We start from the raw sequence: 7192 nt of genomic DNA on the forward strand, positions 1-7192 counted from the left end.
GCAATGGTTTGTGGTTAGTCCGCCATGCATGAAAGTCACAAATTTAACAAAGCTACCTCAGAAAGGCAAGACCACTACTGTTCATGAAGATCTGAAGTTTTGAGGTAGTTACGGCTTATTGAGTCCTTGGTACAACCTGAGCTAATCATGAAACAAGCTGAGGAGAGCCCAAGTACATCAAGCTCTGGTGGGTTCCCCCTCAGTATGCTTCCGATGCCAACAGGAGTTTGCTTTCGATGCCAACAGGAGTTTCTGCAAGAATTAACTGTTCTCTCTGCCTCCTTCGGCGTAGTACAGAAATTAATGTCTCCTTCATTTCCTTGTCACGGAAACTGAAGAAGTCAAGTCAGAAGATACGGTTTCAAAAGGCCAGTGCTATGAGGGCCATAATACAGGTACTATTGGACATCTTTCATTGATTTCCATTTAACCATGACCAGGGCCAAATGTCAGCTATGCCTTTAGGCAGCTCTTTTAGGAACCTCGTGTAATTCATAAGAGATTTCCAAGGCTTCCCCGAGCTCCAGACTCTATAAGATTACTTATTCTTAATGGTACAGTGAAGCTGAGTGCAGGCCTCATTTTATTAAATGGTGCAAGTACCCAATGATTTTACCCAGCTATCAGCAGTGGGTTGTGTAAGTGGCCAGGCAGGCTGGATATTCAAAATGGAAAGGAAAGGAAAGTAGATGGAAGTCTGAAACAGACGAAATGAAAATGCAAAATACAAATGCAATTCCTTTTAACAGCTGCAGAACAACTAATAATATTAGTTCAATAATATAATTCAATAATATAATTGAATCGGTGTCTCCTAGTATCTAAAGCTGCATCTGTATGTTTTGGAAGTATAACACAGATCTACGTATTAGGGATATACAAATCTGTCCATTCCCATTTCTTTTTCTTATTTCCCTTTTTCTTTTCTATTGTTCAATTAAACTGTTCTTTTTTAAAAAAAATAAAATAAAAATAACAACAATAAATCAGGTTGGTGTTTTTTTCCAATTTCTCATTTTCCCATTCTTATGTTTTCCACACTTCATAGCAGCTTGCAATTTTTTAAAAAAAATCTCCTGAAAATTCTCTCTCTCTCTCTCTCTCTCTCTCACACACACACACACACACACACACATTCAATTGTACGAAGTATACACATTTTTGCAGAAAACAATTTTGCCCAACAGAATGCATTTCCTGGATGCTATTTTCACTAATATATGCATTCTTATGCTCACTTTACCTTGTTATATGCCTTTTTCTTTCCTGCACATGACTGGAGAACGGCATTGCAACATTCAAAAGAGTGTGGATTTCAAAGGCTTGCTATGTTTTGGTTCTCACATTGCTTTGAAAAGTGAACTGGGTCACATTTCTCCCCAGTCCCCGAGCTATAGTCCTTGCTTGGTCCAACTACCGCTTCGGTCACAAGTTGGAGGAAATCCTACTGATTTCAGGAAGATTTGCTTCCAAGGAGATAATGGCTAGGTATGGAACTTCAAGACAGCTGCCTTTGACACTGCTCCTTATTCTAGTGACTTATAACCATCCCATATTATTTTTTAAATTATTATTTATTCGATTCCCTTTATCCAAAGATCCCAGGGCGGTATACAACATTAAGGACACAATTTATGCAACATAATAATAAAAACAAATACATAATACACAGTATATGGGGAAAGCTCCCTGCTGAGGAGACAGTCCTGTTGCTCTATTCCTTACGCCTAGGTTAAAATATTTAAATGCATATGTTAATACATTTAAATATGTGCCACTGTCAAATTGCACTGACTAGTAAGTTAAGCCCAATACAGCTGCCTGGCTTTCTCAAACTTGCTCAGGTGGCAGAATGTGCATAGCTGCATCATGAGTTTATACTGAATGAGTCACAAGCAACTCAGACAAATAAATAGCAATGATATATTGGAAACATTTCTTTGACATGGCTATACAGTGGAACCTCTACCTGCGACCATAATCCATTTCGGAGGTCCGTCCGGAGGTCAAAACGGGTCACTGGGAGAGGCGCTGTTGTGCTTAGGCATGGGCGGTGATTGCCGCTCCTGCGCATGTGTGAACACAGTTACTTCCGGGTTTGCCGCAGACGTTGGGCGAAATGGATGCAAGCAGAGGCGGACGAAAGAAGAGGTTTGACTGTATCTGTGTATCTTAAGGGAATCCTTTTGGTGCTAATATTTCATTGCCAATGCTCCATGTTTTCAACCTAACCGTGCAAGCTGATCAATTATATATCGCATCCAGACAGAACTCTGGAAAAAAAAATGGGCTCTGTGCGTTTCTCTTTTGTTCACGTCGCTGACTTTAGCCCCATTTAATTGGCCTCCAGACAGATGATTAGACAGACAGTAAGTACAGCTGACCAGTGCGTGCATAATTAGAAAACAGCAAGGTGAGCTCGCATTGGCTTAATCTCATTTCATCCCCGAGGCTTTATCACCATTTGGCCTACTTCCCTTTATCCATTCCAAGATGATAACAGCTTTATATGGCAGTGAATTAAGGGACCAAATAGATTTGTGTCGTTATATAGGTCACATGCAACTAGCACATTTTATATTCTGCTGTCGGCCAGCCAGGTGTGCGTTTGCTTTGCAAACCCGCTTGGAGATGGTCAAAAGGAAGGGGAAATAGGAACATAGAGTGCTAACCAGCGGCTTTGTCCATGGTTTCATTTTCATATTTTCCCCCCCATTTACTGAATTTATATACTGACCTATAACCGGAGGTCTCAGGGAGGTTCACAAAAAAGATCATAATATGTAAAATAAAAATAAAAACAATAATCCAATAACCCCCCCCCCCAAAAAAAGAGCCAAATTTTAAAGGGTATAGGGCGTTGATCAGGTCAACTAAAGGCCTTTTTAAAAAGGAACGATTTTGCCTGTCGCCTAAAGGTGTATAATTAAGGTACCAGGTGAACTTTCCTGGGGAGAGCATTCCACAGACGGGGAGCCACTGCAGAGAAGGCCCCGTTCTCGTGTTGCCACCCTCCGGACCTCACATAGAGGAGGCACAAAAGAAGGGCCTCAGATGATGATCTCAGGGTCTAGGTAGGTTCATATGGGAAGAGGTGGTCCTTGAGGTCTTGCAATTGTGAGCCGTTTAAGGCTTTATATGTCAAAACCAGCACTTTGAATTGGGCCCAGAAACTAATCGATAGCCAGTGTAGTCAGACCAGGATCAGTATAATATGCGCAAACCGTCTTGCTCCGTTGAGCAACCTGGCCGCTGAATTCTGCGCCAGCTGAAGTTTCTGAACGTACTCCCAGTTGTGGGAAAACTGGGAATAATGTAAACCACTGAGCCTAGGGCTTGCCGATCAAAAGGTTGGCGGTTCAAATCCCTGTGGCGGGATGAGCTCCCATTGTTTGGTCCCAGCTCCTACCAACCTAGCAGTTAAAGTGCAAGTAGATAAATAGGTACCACTCTGGTGGGAAGGTAAACAGCGTTTCTGTGCACTGCTCTGGTTTCTCCAGATCGCCAGAAGGGCCTTAGTCATGCTGGCCACATGACCCAGAAAAAACTGTCTGCGGACAAACGTTGGCTCCCTTGACCAGTAAAGCGAGATGAGTGCCGCAACCCCAGAGTCGTTTGTGACTGGACTTAACTGTCAGGGGTCCTTTACCTTTACCTTTTTACCCTTTCCGAGCAATCCTTTAGCTGCACCAAACCATGCCATCTCAAGAGACAAGGATGCAAACATCTCTCCATGCAGGGTGGGGATAAAAGAGAGAGGTGCAAATATATTTCGTTTGATCATTTCCACAGAACAAAGAATGCCTCCCTTCTTGGAAAGAAGTTTGAGTTAGTGTGGTGCAAGATTTTGAACTGGGACATTTAATTTCTCGCAGAATGCACACCGCCCAAGCAATGTAAAGGCAATAAATTGAAACTGCAGGCGCATGCAAGCGTCCGCATCACCCAAGAAATCGCAGCCACAGACGGAAAAGTCATTACATTGTCCAGAGAGTTCACTTCCTGGTTTGCGTGGAGAAGATGTTTTCGATGTAACCTAGCGGCGGACGTGTGCTGTTGTATTGAGGCAGCACTGCGTGTTTAATGTTGTGCCCAAACAACCTGGGGCAACTGCAACTGTGCCCCCCTGTGCTATGTCACTGCCTTAACAAACCACAGTTCCATGGAATCTTTTTGAGCAGCATTCAAGTACTTTAAATGGTGTGGGTGTGACTGCAGCCTGCAGGATGCTACATTGGCTATCCCTGCCCTAGCAGAGATTCTTAGCTCTAAAATGTGGGGATGCTCAGAATGGCTAATAGATGAATGGAGCTACTTCTAAGCACATTCTAAATGGTTGTTAAAAGTAAAATAAAAAGGGGGGTTGGTTGGTTGGTTGTGGGGAGAGCACCACCAGGCCACATGTTTAAGTCATCCACGCATCAAAGCTAACTATCAAAAGTAAATTCCAGTTCACCTTTCACGCCTGTAGAACTTTACGCCTATTTACAGCCTGGATTTGCTTTTGTTTAGAGAAAAAATAGAGTTTAGTGGATCCTGCTCGAAGTTGCAAATCACACGGAATACAATATTTACTTTCTAAATGTCATGTTTAAGGAAGCTTTTATGGCACAGCATGGTGGTTGGATCCAATATCTGGTGAATCCTTGGGAAACAGGATAGAAAAATAGGTGTGGCAAGTTCATTCTCAAGCTGAAAGGGCAGGCTGCTCTGGATCTCGGTTTGCTTTTCCCTTAGTCACAACTCCCTTACACAATCCAATGCCCTGAGCAATTATTTATTCTGCTGGTAACGCATGTGTGGTCTTCAAGCAGAGGCATAATGGATTAACCTTTGACTAGCTGCTCGTCATCCAGAGCATATTGGTTCTCTGCCTCCTCTGTTAGAGCTGTGAAATTGTTCTCGTAAGGATAACTATAAAGTCATTTCCTGCTGGAGTTAAGAATGTCACCTGCACTGAAATTCCCAGTGTGGGGAGCCATGCAATTCACAGGGTGTTACCTCCTCGGCCTACTCAGAAGTAAGAGAGCAGTTCTAACTCCTGAGCCATGCTGCTGCTGCAGATTAGAATTCCACAAAAATTCCACAAAGATTTAAATTCCCTTAAAACATAATAAGTTTTCATGTTCCAGCAAACCTCTTCAGACATTTGTTTGAAATGTTTGTTTTTAACTGTGGTTTAATGTGTATTTGTTTGCAAGTGATTTGTGCCATTTTGTTTAGTTATTTTACAAGTTGTGTGTCTTTGTTTCTCAAAACTATCCTTTTACATGGTTTTGTATGTATTGTGGTATTTCATGCATTGTGACTTGCAGTAATTTTTAATTGATCATAGTTTGGTGATTGTTAAGAGTGAATTTCTGTTAAATTATTATTTGCTGGTGTTTTGAGAGTTAATTTTATTGTGTACTAGTACATTCCAACAGATTGTTGAATATTACTTTATTTGATATAAGCCATTCCATTTTAAAGTTATGTTTCATTATGACTTTGTTTTGGGTCAATTATTATAAGGTGTATGTCCTTTGTTGTATATTTTGTTGCTGCAAACAGCCTTGTGTGTAGTAATATAGAAAGGTGGTATACAAATTAAAAGTGAAATGAAATTTCTTGCATTTCCATCCCAGCTTTTTCTACAAAGAGAAAAAGTAATTTATTTATTTTTTGAGTAATTTATTTATTTTTTGAAAAAGGGGCTGTAGGCCAAATAAGTTTGGGAAGCTCTGATCTAAGCAATCACTATCACGACAGCTTGTGAAACGCCTTGGGATCTTCAGATGAAGGGCAGTATACAAATTTAATAATCAATTAATTAATGATTGTATGTATCTGTAGAGCTGTAGGTGGGTTACTTGTATGAATATTCATCAGTTGCATGAATTGATAAGTGGTATTGCATTCACTTCATATGGTGTAAGGAACGAAATATAAATGCAGAACAATGCCAAGAGATGGTCTGGCCCTGAAAGCACATTATTGCGGATTATTTGGTTCAATTAGTACATTTGTGATTCTGTCGTTGTGGCTCGACGCTACCAGTGGGTGGAACAGAAGGAGCTGAATGTCTGGAGTTCTTTCTATGGTTTGGGTTTCTGCTTGAGGGAGTTTTTTTCCGTCGCTTCTCAGAAACCAGATGAAGTCTTGGCATATTTTAGAAGTTCAAAACTGGGCTTACGCATGGCCTTGGAATGTTGGTGCGGCAGGTTGCAGCTGCAGATGGCATTCTAACTATTTATGACCAGATCTGTCTAAGTTGCAAGGGATCAATGCTCATGATAAGCACCAGTTCTATATATCTGCTCATGAATGTGTGTAAGAGAGAGATGACATTGACAGTCTCTCTCTCTCTCTCTCTCTCTCTCTCTCTCTCTCTCTGTGTGTGTGTGTGTGTGTGCATGTGTGTGTGTGCATGTGTGTGTGTTTCAGATAAAGGTAAAGGTAAAGGGACCACTGACAGTTAAGTCCAGTCGCGAACAACTCTATCGTTGCGGCGCCCATCTCACTTTACAGGCTGAGGGAGCCGGCATTTGTCGCAGACAGTTTTTCCCGGTCAGGTGGCCAGCATGACTAAGCCGCTTCTGGCGAACCAGAGCAGCGCACAGAAACACCGTTTACCTTCCTGCCAGAGTGGTACCTATTTATCTACTTGCACTTGACGTGCTTTTGAACTGCTAGATTAGCAGGAGCTGGGCCTTCGCGGGGATTCGAACCGCCGACCCTCTGAATCTGCAAGCCCTAAGCTCAGTGGTTTAGACCACAGCACCACCCGTGTTCCTATTTCAGACAACATGTATTATTTTGTCAAGAGAACAATCACTCAATCTCTTTATTGCTGTTGGTGACCAGTATTCCAAAATGAAACTTTATACCAATGTATAAAATAATGCCAAACAAAAGAAAAGAGAGAACTGTAACAATAAAATTACAGGTAACCATATAGTTCCAGAAAATACCAGGTGCAGAGAACTAAATTATAAGTTAACTAAAATTAGTCCCTGGTGAGTTTTGCACAATCTTTAGCCCCCCCGGAAGGGGTGAATGTGTTCCAATCCAAAAGGAGTTAAAAGAGAGCATAAAATGCATCTGATCGTCTTGGGGATTTCCATAAAAAGCTTTCAATAAAAATCTTGCATATATCATGATAAAAAGAGCAGCACATAAGAACATGAGTTATTGATTCTACCTCCCCAGA

Source organism: Podarcis cretensis, assembly GCF_951804945.1.
Source record: "Podarcis cretensis genome assembly, chromosome: 10".
Taxonomy (NCBI): domain Eukaryota; kingdom Metazoa; phylum Chordata; class Lepidosauria; order Squamata; family Lacertidae; genus Podarcis; species Podarcis cretensis.